Source organism: Chenopodium album, chromosome 2, assembly GCF_948465745.1.
Source record: "Chenopodium album chromosome 2, dcCheAlbu1.1, whole genome shotgun sequence".
NCBI classification, from domain to species: domain Eukaryota; kingdom Viridiplantae; phylum Streptophyta; class Magnoliopsida; order Caryophyllales; family Amaranthaceae; genus Chenopodium; species Chenopodium album.
The window spans coordinates 52,669,475-52,683,849 of NC_137835.1; positions in this window are offsets into that span (position 1 = coordinate 52,669,475).

Sequence of the window (14,375 nt, forward strand, 5' to 3'; positions counted from 1 at the left end):
TATTTGTTTGAATGTGTTTGACTTTCATTTGATTAAAAAAACTTTGTTTGAATGTGTTTGACTTTCATTTGATTCAAAAAGCTTGTTTGAATGTGTTTGACTTTCATTTGATTCAAAAGCTATGTTTGAATGTGTTTGACTGTATTTTTAAACAAAAAGATTTGTTTGAATGTGTTTGACATTCGTTTGATTCAAAAAGCTTTGTTTGAATGTGTTTGACTTTCATTTGATTCAAAAACCTTTGTTTGAATGTGTTTGACTTTCATTTGATTCAAAAAGCTATGTTTGAATGTGTTTGACTTTCATTTGATTCAAAAGCTATGTTAGAATGTGTTTGACTGTATTTCGAAACAAAAAGATTTGTTTGAATGTGTTTGACATTCGTTTGATTCAAAAAGCTTTGTTTGAATGTGTTTGACTTTCATTTGATTCAAAAAGCTTTGTTTGAATGTGTTTGACTTTCATTTGAATCAAATAGCTTTGTTTGAATGTGTTTGACTTTCATTTGATTAAGAAAGCTATGTTTGAATGTTTTTGACTTTTATTTGATTAAAAAAACTTTGTTTGAATGTGTTTGACTTTCATTTAATTCAAAAAGCTTATTTGAATGAGTTTGACTTTCATTTGATTCAAAAACTATGTTTAAATGTGTTTGACTGTATTTCGATCCAACAAGATATGTTTGAATATGTGTGACTTTCATTTGATTCAAAAAGCTTAGTTTGAATGTGTTTGACTTTCATATAATTCAAAAAGCTTTGTTTGAATGTGTTTGACTTTCATTTTATTCAAAAAGCTTTGTTTGAATGTGTTTTACTTTCATTTAATTCATAAAGCTATGTTTGAATGTCTTTGACTTTTATATGATTTAAAAAGATTTGTTTGAATGTGTTTGACTTTCATTTGATTCAAACAATATTTGTTTAAATGTGTTTGACTTTCATTTGATCCAAAAAGATTTGTTTGAATGTGTTTCACTTTCATTTGATTCTAAAAGCTTTGTTTGAGTGTGTTTGACTTTCATTTAACTCAAATAGCTTCGTTTGAATGTGTTTGATTTTCATTTGATTCAGAAAGCTATGTTTGAATGTGTTTGACTTTCATTTGATTCAAAAAACTTTGTTTGAATGTGTTTGACTTTCATTTGATTCAAAAAGCTTATTTGAATGTGTTTGACTTTCATTTGATTCAAAAGCTATGTTTAAATGTGTTTGACTTTGTTTGAATGTGTTTGACTTTATTTTTATTTAAAAAGATTTATTTGAATTTGTTTGACTTTCATTAGATTCAAAAAGCTTTGTTTGAATTTGTTTGACTTTCATTTGATTCAAAAAGCTATGTTTGAATGTGTTTGACTGTATTTCGATCCAAAAAGATTTGTTTGAATGTGTTTGACTTTCATTTGACTCAAAAAGCATTGTTTGAATGTGTTTGACTTTCATTTGATTTAAAAAGCATTGTTTGAATGTGTTTGACTTTTATTTGATTCAAAAAGCTTTGATTGAATGTGTTTGACATTATTTCTATTCAAAAACATTTATTTGAATATGTTTGACTTTCATTTGATTCGAAAAGCTTTGTTTAAATGTGTTTGACTTTCATTTGATTCAAAAAGCTATGTTTGAATGTGTTTGACTTTCATATGATTTAAAAATATTTGTTTGAATGTGTTTGACTTTCATTTGATTAAAAAAACTTTGTTTGAATGTGTTTGACTTTCATTTAATTCAAAAAGCTTGTTTGAATGTATTTGACTTTCATTTGATTCAAAAGCTATGTTTGAATGTGTTTGATTGTATTTCGAAACAAAAAAATTTGTTTGAATGTGTTTGACATTCGTTTGATTCAAAAAGCTTTGTTTGAATATGTTTGACTTTCATTTGATTCAAAAAGCTTTGTTTGAATGTGTTTGACTTTCATTTGATTCAAATAGCTTTGTTTGAATGTGTTTGACTTTCATTTGATAAAGAAAGCTATATTTGAAAGTGTTTGACTTTTATTTGATTAAAAAAACTTTGTTTGAATGTGTTTGACTTTCATTTTATTCAAAAAGCTTATTTGAACGTGTTTGACTTTCATTTGATTCAAAAGCTACGTTTAAATGTGTTTGACTGTATTTCGATCCAAAAGATTCGTTTGAATGTGTTTGACTTTCATTTATTTCAATAAGCACTGTTTGAATGTGTTTGACTTTCATTTGATTCACAAAGCTTTGTTTGAATGTGTTTGACTTTCATTTGAATCAAATAGCTTTGTTTGAATGTGTTTGACTTTCATTTGATTAAGAAAGCTATGTTTGAATGTGTTTGACTTTTATTTGATTAAAAAAACTTTGTTTGAATGTGTTTGACTTTCATTTGATTCAAAAATCTATGTTTGAATGTGTTTAACTTTCATATCATTTAAAAATATTTTTTTGAATGTGTTTGACTTTCATATCATTAAAAAATATTTGTTTGAATGAGTTTGACTTTGATTTGATTCAAAAAGCTTTGTTTGAATGTATTTGACTTTCATTTGATTCAAAAAGCTTTGTTTGAATGTGTTTAACTTTAATTTGATTCAAAAAGCTTTGTTTAAATGTGTTTGACTTTCATTTGATTCAAAAAGCTATGTTTGAATGTGTTTGACTTTCATATGATTTAAAAATATTTGTTTGAATGTGTTTGACTTTCATTTGATTAAAAAAACTTTGTTTGAATGTGTTTGAATTTCATTTGATTCAAAAAGCTTGTTTGAATGTGTTTGACTTTCATTTGATTCAAAAGCTATGTTTGAATGTGTTTGACTGTATTTTTAAACAAAAAGATTTGTTTGAATGTGTTTGACATTCGTTTGATTCAAAAAGCTTTGTTTGAATGTGTTTGACTTTCATTTGATTCAAAAACCTTTGTTTGAATGTGTTTGACTTTCATTTGATTCAAAAAGCTATGTTTGAATGTGTTTGACTTTCATTTGATTCAAAAGCTATGTTAGAATGTGTTTGACTGTATTTCGAAACAAAAAGATTTGTTTGAATGTGTTTGACATTCGTTTGATTCAAAAAGCTTTGTTTGAATGTGTTTGACTTTCATTTGATTCAAAAAGCTTTGTTTGAATGTGTTTGACTTTCATTTGAATCAAATAGCTTTGTTTGAATGTGTTTGACTTTCATTTGATTAAGAAAGCTATGTTTGAATGTTTTTTACATTTATTTGATTAAAAAAACTTTGTTTGAATGTGTTTGACTTTCATTTAATTCAAAAAGCTTATTTAAAAGTGTTTGACTTTCATTTGATTCAAAAACTATGTTTAAATGTGTTTGACTGTATTTCGATCCAAAAAGATATGTTTGAATATGTGTGACTTTCATTTGATTCAAAAAGCTTAGTTTGAATGTGTTTGACTTTCATTTAATTCAAAAAGCTTTGTTTGAATGTGTTTGACTTTCATTTTATTCAAAAAGCTATGTTTGAATGTGTTTGACTGTATTTTTAAACAAAAAGATTTGTTTGAATGTGTTTGACATTCGTTTGATTCAAAAAGCTTTGTTTGAATGTGTTTGACTTTCATATGATTTAAAAATATTTGTTTGAATGTGTTTGACTTTCATTTGATTAAAAAAACTTTATTTGAATGTGTTTGACTTTCATTTGATTCAAAAATCTTGTTTGAATGTGTTTGACTTTCATTTGATTCAAAAGCTATGTTTGAATGTGTTTGACTGTATTTTTAAACAAAAAGATTTGTTTGAATGTGTTTGACATTCGTTTGATTCAAAAAGCTTTGTTTGAATGTGTTTGACTTTCATTTGATTCAAAAAGCTTTGTTTGAATGTGTTTGACTTTCATTTGATTCAAAAAGCTATGTTTGAATGTGTTTGACTTTCATTTGATTCAAAAGCTATGTTAGAATGTGTTTGACTGTATTTCGAAACAAAAAGATTTGTTTGAATGTGTTTGACATTCGTTTGATTCAAAAAGCTTTGTTTGAATGTGTTTGACTTTCATTTGATTCAAAAAGCTTCGTTTGAATGTGTTTGACTTTCATTTGAATCAAATAGCTTTGTTTGAATGTGTTTGACTTTCATTTGATTAAGAAAGCTATGTTTGAATGTTTTTGACTTTTATTTGATTAAAAAAACTTTGTTTGAATGTGTTTGACTTTCATTTAATTCAAAAAGCTTATTTGAATGAGTTTGACTTTCATTTGATTCAAAAACTATGTTTAAATGTGTTTGACTGTATTTCGATCCAACAAGATATGTTTGAATATGTGTGACTTTCATTTGATTCAAAAAGCTTAGTTTGAATGTGTTTGACTTTCATTTAATTCAAAAAGCTTTGTTTGAATGTGTTTGACTTTCATTTTATTCAAAAAGCTTTGTTTGAATGTGTTTTACTTTCATTTAATTCATAAAGCTATGTTTGAATGTCTTTGACTTTCATATGATTTAAAAAGATTTGTTTGAATGTGTTTGACTTTCATTTGATTCAAACAATATTTGTTTAAATGTGTTTGACTTTCATTTGATCCAAAAAGATTTGTTTGAATGTGTTTCACTTTCATTTGATTCTAAAAGCTTTGTTTGAGTGTGTTTGACTTTCATTTAACTCAAATAGCTTCGTTTGAATGTGTTTGACTTTCATTTGATTCAGAAAGCTATGTTTGAATGTGTTTGACTTTCATTTGATTCAAAAAACTTTGTTTGAATGTGTTTGACTTTCATTTGATTCAAAAAGCTTATTTGAATGTGTTTGACTTTCATTTGATTCAAAAGCTATGTTTAAATGTGTTTGACTTTGTTTGAATGTGTTTGACTTTATTTTTATTTAAAAAGATTTATTTGAATTTGTTTGACTTTCATTAGATTCAAAAAGCTTTGTTTGAATTTGTTTGACTTTCATTTGATTCAAAAAGCTATGTTTGAATGTGTTTGACTGTATTTCGATCCAAAAAGATTTGTTTGAATGTGTTTGACTTTCATTTGACTCAAAAAGCATTGTTTGAATGTGTTTGACTTTCATTTGATTTAAAAAGCATTGTTTGAATGTGTTTGACTTTTATTTGATTCAAAAAGCTTTGTTTGAATGTGTTTGACATTATTTCTATTCAAAAACATTTATTTGAATATGTTTGACTTTCATTTGATTCGAAAAGCTTTGTTTAAATGTGTTTGACTTTCATTTGATTCAAAAAGCTATGTTTGAATGTGTTTGACTTTCATATGATTTAAAAATATTTGTTTGAATGTGTTTGACTTTCATTTGATTAAAAAAACTTTGTTTGAATGTGTTTGACTTTCATTTAATTCAAAAAGCTTGTTTGAATGTATTTGACTTTCATTTGATTCAAAAGCTATGTTTGAATGTGTTTGACTGTATTTCGAAACAAAAAAATTTGTTTGAATGTGTTTGACATTCGTTTGATTCAAAAAGCTTTGTTTGAATATGTTTGACTTTCATTTGATTCAAAAAGCTTTGTTTGAATGTGTTTGACTTTCATTTGATTCAAATAGCTTTGTTTGAATGTGTTTGACTTTCATTTGATAAAGAAAGCTATGTTTGAAAGTGTTTGACTTTTATTTGATTAAAAAAACTTTGTTTGAATGTGTTTGACTTTCATTTTATTCAAAAAGCTTATTTGAACGTGTTTGATTTTCATTTGATTCAAAAGCTACGTTTAAATGTGTTTGACTGTATTTCGATCCAAAAAGATTTGTTTGAATATGTTTGACTTTCATTTAATTCAAAAAGCTTTGTTTGAATGTGTTTGACTTTCATTTGATTCAAAAAGCTTTGTTTGAATGTGTTTGACTTTCATTTTATTCAAAAAGCTTTGTTTGAATGTGCTTGACTTTATTTTGATTCAAAAAGATTTATTTGAACTTGTTTGACTTTCATTTAATTCAAAAAGCTTTGTTTGAATGTGTTTGTCTTTCATTTGATTAAAAAAGCTATGTTTGAATGTGTTCGACTTTCATTTGATTTTGAAAGATTTGTTTGAATGTGTTTGACTTTCATTTGATTCAAAAAGCTTGTTTGAATGTGTTTGACTTTCAATTCATTCAAAAGCTATGTTTGAATTTGTTTGACTATATTTCGATCCAAAACGATTTGTTTGAATGTGTATGACTTTCATTTGATTCAAAAAGCTTTTTTTGAATGTGTTTGACTTTCATTTGATTAAAAAAACTTTGTTTGAATGTGTTTGACTTTATTTCGATTCAGAAAGATTTATTTGAACGTGTTTGACTTTCATTTGATTCAAAAACCTTTGTTTAAATGTCTTTAACTTTCATTTGATTAAAAAAGCTTTGTTTGAATGTGTTTGACTTTCATTTGATTCAAAAAGCTTGTTTGAATGTGTTTGACTTTCATTTGATTCAAAAGCTAGGTTTGAATGTGTTTGACTGTATTTCGATCCAAAAAGATTTGTTTGAATGTGTTTGACTTTCGTTTGATTCGAAAACCTTTGTTTGAATGTGTTTGACTTTCATTTGATTCAAAAAGCTTTGTTTGAATGTGTTTGACTTTCATTTTATTCAAAAAGCTTTGTCTGAATGTGTTTGACTTTCTTTAATTCAGAAAGCTGTGTTTAAATGTGTTCGACTTTCATATGATTTAAAAAGATTTGTTTGAATGTGTTTGACTTTCATTTGATTCAAACTATATTTGTTTGAAAGTATTTGACTTTCATTTGATCCAAAAAGATTTGTTTGAATGTGTTTGACTTTCGTTTGATTCAAAAAGATTTGTTTGAATGTGTTTGACTTTCATTTGATTCAAAAAGCTTTGTTTGAATGTGTTTGACTTTCATTTAACTGAAATTGCTTTGTTTGACTGTGTTTGACTTTCATTTGATTCAGAAAACTATGGTTGAATGTGTTTGACTTTTATTTGATTAAAAAAACTTTGTTTGAATGTGTTTGACTTTCATTTGATTCAAAAAGCTTATTTGAATGTGTTTGACTATTATTTAATTCAAAAAGCTTATTTGAATGTTTAAATGTGTTTGACTTTTATTTGAGTAAAAAAAACTTTGTTTGAATGAGTTTGACTTTTATTTGATTCAAAAAGATTTGTGTGAATGTGTTTGACTTTCATTTGATTCAAAAAACTTTGTTTGAATGTGTTTGACTTTCATTTTATTCAAAAAGCTTTGTTTGAATGTGTTTTACTTTATTTTTAAAAAAGATTTTTTTGAATTTGTTTGACTTTCATTTGATTCAAAAAGCTTTATTTAATTGTGTTTTACTATCATTTGATTCAATAATCTATGTTTGAATGTGTTTGACTTTCATATTAATTTAAAATGTTTGTTTAAATGTGTTTGACTTTCATTTGATTCAAAAAGCTTTGTTTAAATGTGTTTAACTTTCATTTGATAAAAAAAGCTTTGTTTGAATGTGTTTGACTTTCATATGATTTAAAAATATTTGTTTGAATGTGTTTGACTTTCATATGATTTAAAAATACTTGTTTGAATGTGTTTGACTTTATTTTTATTTAAAAAGATTTATTTGAATTTGTTTGACTTTCATTTGATTTAAAAAGCTTTGTTTGAATTTGTTAAACTTTTATTTGATTCAAAAAGTTATGTTTGAATGTGTTTGACTGTATTCCGATCCAAAAAGATTTGTTTGAATGTGTTTGACTTTCATTTGATTCAAAAAGCATTGTTTGAATGTGTTTGAATTTCATTTGATTCAAAAAGCATTGTTTGAATGTGTTTGACTTTCATTTGATTCTAAAAGCTTTGTTTGAATGTGTTTGACTTTATTTCGATAAAAAAACATTTATTTGAATGTGTTTGCCTTTCATTTGATTCAAAAAGCTTTGTTTAAATGTGTTTGACTTTCGTTTGATTTAAAAAGCTATGTTTGAATGTGTTTTACTTTCTTATCATTTAAAAATATTTGTTTAAATGTGTTTGACTTTGATTTGATTCTAAAAGATTTGTTTGAATGTGTTTGACTTTCGTTTGATTCAAAAAGCTTTGTTTGAATGTGTTTGACTTTCATTTGATTCAAAAAGCTTTGTTTGAATGTGTTTGACTTTCATTTGATTTAAAAATCTTTGTTTGAATGTGTTTGACTTTCATTTGATTCAAAAAGCTTTGTTTGAATGTCTTTGACTTTCATTTGATTCAAAAAACTATGTTTGAATGTGTTTGACTTTCATATGATTTAAAAATATTTGTTTGAATGTGTTTGACTTTAATTTGATTAAAAAAAACTTTGTTTGAATGTGTTTAAATTTCATTTGATTTAAAAAGCTTGTTTGAATGTGTTTGACTTTTATTTGATTCAAAAGCTATTTGAATGTGTTTGACTGTGTTTCGATCCAAAAAGATTTGTTTGAATGTATTTGACTTTCGTTTGATTCAAAAAACTTTGTTTAAATGTGTTTGACTTTTATTTGATTTAAAAAAACTTTGTTTGAATGTGTTTGACTTTCATTTGATTTAAAAAGCTTGTTTGAATGTGTTTGACTTTTATTTGATTCAAAAGCTATTTGAATGTGTTTGACTGTGTTTCGATCCAAAAAGATTTGTTTGAATGTGTTGAACTTTCATTTGATTCAAAAAGCTTTGTTTGATTGTGTTTGACTTTCATTTTATTAAAAAAGCTTTGTTTGAATGTTTTTGATTTTATTTATCAAAAAGATTTTTTTGATTTTGTTTGACTTTCATTTGATTCAAAAAGCTTTGTTTAAATGTGTTTGACTTTCATGTGATTCAAAAATCTATGTTTTAATGTGTTTGACTTAAATATTATTTAAAAATGTTTGTTTCAATGTGTTTGACTTTCATTTGATTCAAAAAGCTTTGTTTGAATGTGTTTGACATTCATTTGATTCAAAAAGATTTGTTTGAATGTGTTTTACTTTCATTTGATTCAAAAAGCTTTGTTTGAATGTGTTTGACTTTCATATGATTTAAAAATACTTGTTTGAATGTGTTTGACTTTATTTTTATTTACAAAGATTTATTTGAATTTGTTTGACTTTCATTTGATTCAAAAAGTTTTGTTTGAATTTGTTTGACTTTCATTTGATTTAAAAAGCTATGTTTGAATGTGTTCGACTGTATTTCGATCCAAAAAGATTTGTTTGAAGGTGTTTGACTTTCATTTGATTCAAAAAGCATTGTTTGAATGTGTTTGGCTTTCATTTGATTCAAAAAGCATTGTTTGAATGTGTTTGACTTTCATATGATTTAAAAATATTTGTTTGAATGTGTTTGACTTTCATTGGATTCAAAAACTTTGTTTGAATGTGTTTGACTTTCATTTAATTCAAAAAGATTGTTTGAATGTGTTTAACTTTCATTTTATTCAAAAGCTATGTTTGAATGTGTTTGACTGTATTTCGAAACAAAAAGTTTTGTTTGAATGTGTTTGACATTCGTTTGATTCAAAAAGCTTTGTTTGAATGTGTTTGACTTTCATATCATTAAAAAATATTTGTTTGAATGTGTTTGACTTTGATTTGATTCAAAAAGCTTTGTTTGAATGTATTTGACTTTAATTTGATTCAAAAAGCTTTGTTTGAATGTGTTTGACTTTCATTTGATTCAAAAAGCTTTGTTTAAATGTGTTTGACTTTCATTTGATACAAAAAGCTATGTTTGAATGTGTTTGACTTTCATATGATTTAAAAATATTTGTTTGAATGTGTTTGACTTTCATTTGATTAAAAAAACTTTGTTTGAATGTGTTTAACTTTCATTTGATTCAAAAAGCTTGTTTGAATGTGTTTGACTTTCATTTGATTCAAAATCTATGTTAGAATGTGTTTGACTGTATTTCGAAACAAAAAGATTTGTTTGAATGTGTTTGACATTCGTTTGATTCAAAAAGCTTTGTTTGAATGTGTTTGACTTTCGTTTGATTCAAAAAGCTTTGTTTGAATGTGTTTGACTTTCATTTGAATCAAATAGCTTTGTTTGAATGTGTTTGACTTTCATTTGATTAAGAAAGCTATGTTTGAATGTGTTTGACTTTTATTTGATTAAAAAAAAACTTTGTTTGAATGTGTTTGACTTTCATTTAATTAAAAAAGCTTATTTGAATGTGTTTGACTTTCATTTGATTCAAAAGCTATGTTTAAATGTGTTTGAATGTATTTCGATCCAAAAAGATATGTTTGAATATGTTTGACTTTCATTTGATTCAAAAAGCTTAGTTTGAATGTGTTTGACTTTCGTTTGATTCAAAAAGCTTTGTTTGAATGTGTTTGACTTTCATTTTATTCAAAAAGCTTTGTTTGAATGTGTTTAACTTTAATTTGATTCAAAAAGCTTTGTTTAAATGTGTTTGACTTTCATTTGATTCAAAAAGCTATGTTTGAATGTGTTTGACTTTCATATGATTTAAAAATATTTGTTTGAATGTGTTTGACTTTCATTTGATTAAAAAAACTTTGTTTGAATGTGTTTGACTTTCATTTGATTCAAAAAGCTTGTTTGAATGTGTTTGACTTTTATTTGATTCAAAATTTATGTTTGAATGTGTTTGACTGTATTTTTAAACAAAAAGATTTGTTTGAATGTGTTTGACATTCGTTTGATTCAAAAAGCTTTGTTTGAATGTGTTTGACTTTTATTTGATTCAAAAAGCTTTGTTTGAATGTGTTTGACTTTCATTTGATTCAAAAAGCTATGTTTGAATGTGTTTGACTTTCATTTGATTCAAAAGCTATGTTAGAATGTGTTTGACTGTATTTCGAAACAAAAAGATTTGTTTGAATGTGTTTGACATTCGTTTGATTAAAAAAGCTTTGTTTGAATGTGTTTGACTTTCATTTGATTCAAAAAGCTTTGTTTGAATGTGTTTGACTTTCATTTGAATCAAATAGCTTTGTTTGAATGTGTTTGACTTTCATTTGATTAAGAAAGCTATGTTTGAATGTGTTTGACTTTTATTTGATTAAAAAAACTTTGTTTGAATGTGTTTGACTTTCATTTAATTCAAAAAGCTTATTTGAATGTGTTTGACTTTCATTTGATTCAAAAACTATGTTTAAATGTGTTTGACTGTATGTCGATCCAAAAAGATATGTTTGAATATGTGTGACTTTCATTTGATTCAAAAAGCTTAGTTTGAATGTGTTTGACTTTCATTTAATTCAAAAAGCTTTGTTTGAATGTGTTTGACTTTCATTTTATTCAAAAAGCTTTGTTTGAATGTGTTTGACTTTCGTTTAATTCATAAAGTTGTTTCGGGAGAGTTACAACATTGAAACTGGATTCAACTGAGGATGCCTGTACCTGCAAAACAAACGGACCGGCGGATGGTCGGTGGTCCGCCTCCGAAGATTAAGTCAGTAAATATTCGGAGATAAAACGTGCGGAAGTAAAGTTATCTGCTTGGATTCCAAGCTCAGGTAAAGTGCTGTGTGTTCCTTGAAAACGACAGCTCTGTGGTAAGTGACGTATTGTCTCGTAATGTGTGTCAAAAATTCTCTCTTTTTTCGTGTATCATCATAAATGACGTAATGTCCCTATTTATAGGGAAAAGTGTGCCCTCCTAGGATCTGGTGACCTAAGAGTTAGGTCACGCCGTTTTGCGGCGCCTCGGGATTTGGGCCTTAGAAGGCCGCCATCCCAGGGCCAAAACCTGAGTGACACGTGTCACTGTGCCCAAAAGGATTCTGAAACACCTTTTGGGTGACACGTGTCGCCGACTGAATGGTCCCTGCTGGACCTTCAGTCCACGTAGGACGGAGAAGAGTCCACCCTCCACGTGTCATCACTCCATAGGTCCAAATGGCACCTATATGGAGGACACGTGGCGCTTTCTGGTTGGGCCACCTAGCCGGGTATAAAAATACCCAAATCATTTTCCCCTCACAGGGGACACGTGCATTGCACGCGACTCCTGTGACAGGTGTCAGTATCTGAGTGGTCAGATTCAAAAATTACTGGAGGGAAAAATTAGGGTTTTTACCCCCCTATAAATAGTAAGGTTTGACCCCCCCTCTTGGATTCACACCTTGGCGAATCTCTGGAGAATCTTGGACTTTTTGACTTAAAGAATCTCAAAATTCCCTAAGCGTTTTTCAAGCATCCGACACTCGGCTACCAGTTCGACTGTTCTTTAGTCAACCAGGCGTCTTTCTCCCTTCTTCTAAAGGTAACGCCTGTATTTTCTTTTTACTCTTCATTTTTTCTTTGTTTTCGAAAAAATGGTTCCCCAATAGCATGCGGCACGGCGTAGGATAGTGATCAGCCGGTCACCGGGGACGGCTGAGTCTAGAACTAGCAGTGCCGAATGCTTGGCCAAAGACCCTGCTTTGCGAACTTCTCCGAATCCGACCGTTTCCGTGTCTGTGCAGGACACTATGGCCAGAATCAAAAGAACAACAAGGCAGTGTAGCTCCGATGGAGTTTTCTACCATTCGGATGGGTCGACTGTTTTTTCAGACGGCTCAATAAGAGTGCCTCGAAGTGAGCTGTCGGAACACCCTGACAACCCTTCCTATCTTCCTCCTACCCCCACTTATTACCATTCGCCCACATCTAGTGGAACTCCCAGTGATGGAATCCTGGGGGAGGCGGATGAAGAATATCAACCCGGGCCTTCTGGACAGGCGCCGGAAGAGAGTCTAGGGGAGGACCCCGCTGGCACCAGTCGGCGGTCCCCTAGCTCTGATGAGAGCTCTGATGACGAGTCGGCCTCGTCATCTTCTTCAGAGAATGCCTCCGTAGCTTCAGAGGAGGCTAGATCAAACATAGATTCTGCCAGAGAGTCCCTGGCAGTGGATTGAGGGGAAAGCTGGGCCGAGCCGAGTGCTTCCAGGCGCTTGGAGAGAGCCCCCTACTATCAGCATGTTCCGCCAGGCAGGCGGAGTGCCATGGCATCCGGCCTTGCCAATTTTAGGCGCAAGGTCGTCCTAGGCTATGGCTACACTTTGTCGGTCCCTAACGAGGGCGACACCATAACCTGGCCGAGCCTGGCCAGCTATCAAGACAAAGCATTCGACTGCTATGAAGCGGCCTTCCAGGCTGGCCTCCGCTTCCCTCTCCATCCGGCCGTGGAGAGGATCTTGGACGGATACCAACTGGGTATCTGGCAACTTGTACCCAACTCCTGGATCAATATTCTGGGGTACGTTGCCGCCTGTGAGATGCTGTAGGTGGAGGCGAGCTTTGAAGCGTTCGCCCATATGCACTATCTGAGCAGGGCGCTTGCTAGGGGCGGTGAAGGCTGGTACACCTTGACCACTTGCAAGGGGTACATGATGGCTGTTGGCAAAGAGAACAAGTGGAAAGACTGGAGGACTAAGTTTTATATAGTCAAGTCTACCGACAGCCGCCTGAACCAAAAGTATAATAGGTGGAATAAGGATCCACCTCTCCTAGCAGGCAGGAGCGCATTGCCGCCTATTCCCAGGCGGGCAAAGGAGGAGATCATGGACGCGGGGTTGTTTACCGTGTGCGTGTGGACGAACGATGAGGGGGACAAGGAGGTCACCCCTCAATGCTATCTCCCTTTGTACAAGTGGTTTGAAGAAGGGACATTCTTAGCCGCCTGTGGGCTAAGTTCTGAGATGCCGAGAGGTAGTCGGCCGTCTGTTTTATATGTAATTTACTTCTGCTTTTCAGTACTTGTTTAAGGAAGCTAATCACTTGTTCATTTTTGCAGAAAAAGCAATGGAAAAGCTCTCGGCCACAAGGAAGCCAGCTGTATCTGCTGCTCGATACAGGTCGAATGTTTTAAACAGGGCAGAAGTAACCACTCACACCAAAGTGGATGAACAGAAAACTGGCGGCACCTCCAAGGTTGAAAATTGTTATACTTTCATTTCTGACCAATATTAAATTTGCCCGAATGATTTCTAACTTGCGTTTATCTTGTGTTGATGTAGGGTGCGCCTTCCAAATCTCCTTCAAAACCATCCGACCCTAAAATCCAAAAGACTAGGGCGGGTGATGTGAGCGCATCCGGCAAGGGCGGCCGGAAGCACGTTGCTCATAAGCCCAAGAAGGGCCCAGACGCCTCTTCTCTCGAAGCTGAAAAGGAGATCAGCAAACCGGATGCCCAGAGGGCATCGAAGGGTGGCTTTAAGCAACCCACCACTGCTGTCGGCTCAGCAGGAGAGAAGAGAAGCCTGGGGAGAGAGGAGGAACAGAAGGATGACGGTAAAATCCATTCGCCCCTCTTGTTCTTCCATTTAGATGTACTTGAGTTATTTTCTCTAACTTTCTCTCCTTCTCAGTTCCGGTGCAGAGGCCGACTGTAGTCCAGATGGCCAAGTCCATGCTGAGGGCGGTCGATCCTGACGACAAGGCGTCCGTCAGAGGAGTCGGCACCCTTGACTTGGATGGCATCTTGGGGAACCTCTGCGAGGTATGAGTTAGCTCAAGCAACTCCCCTTTTTTTTTTTTTTTTT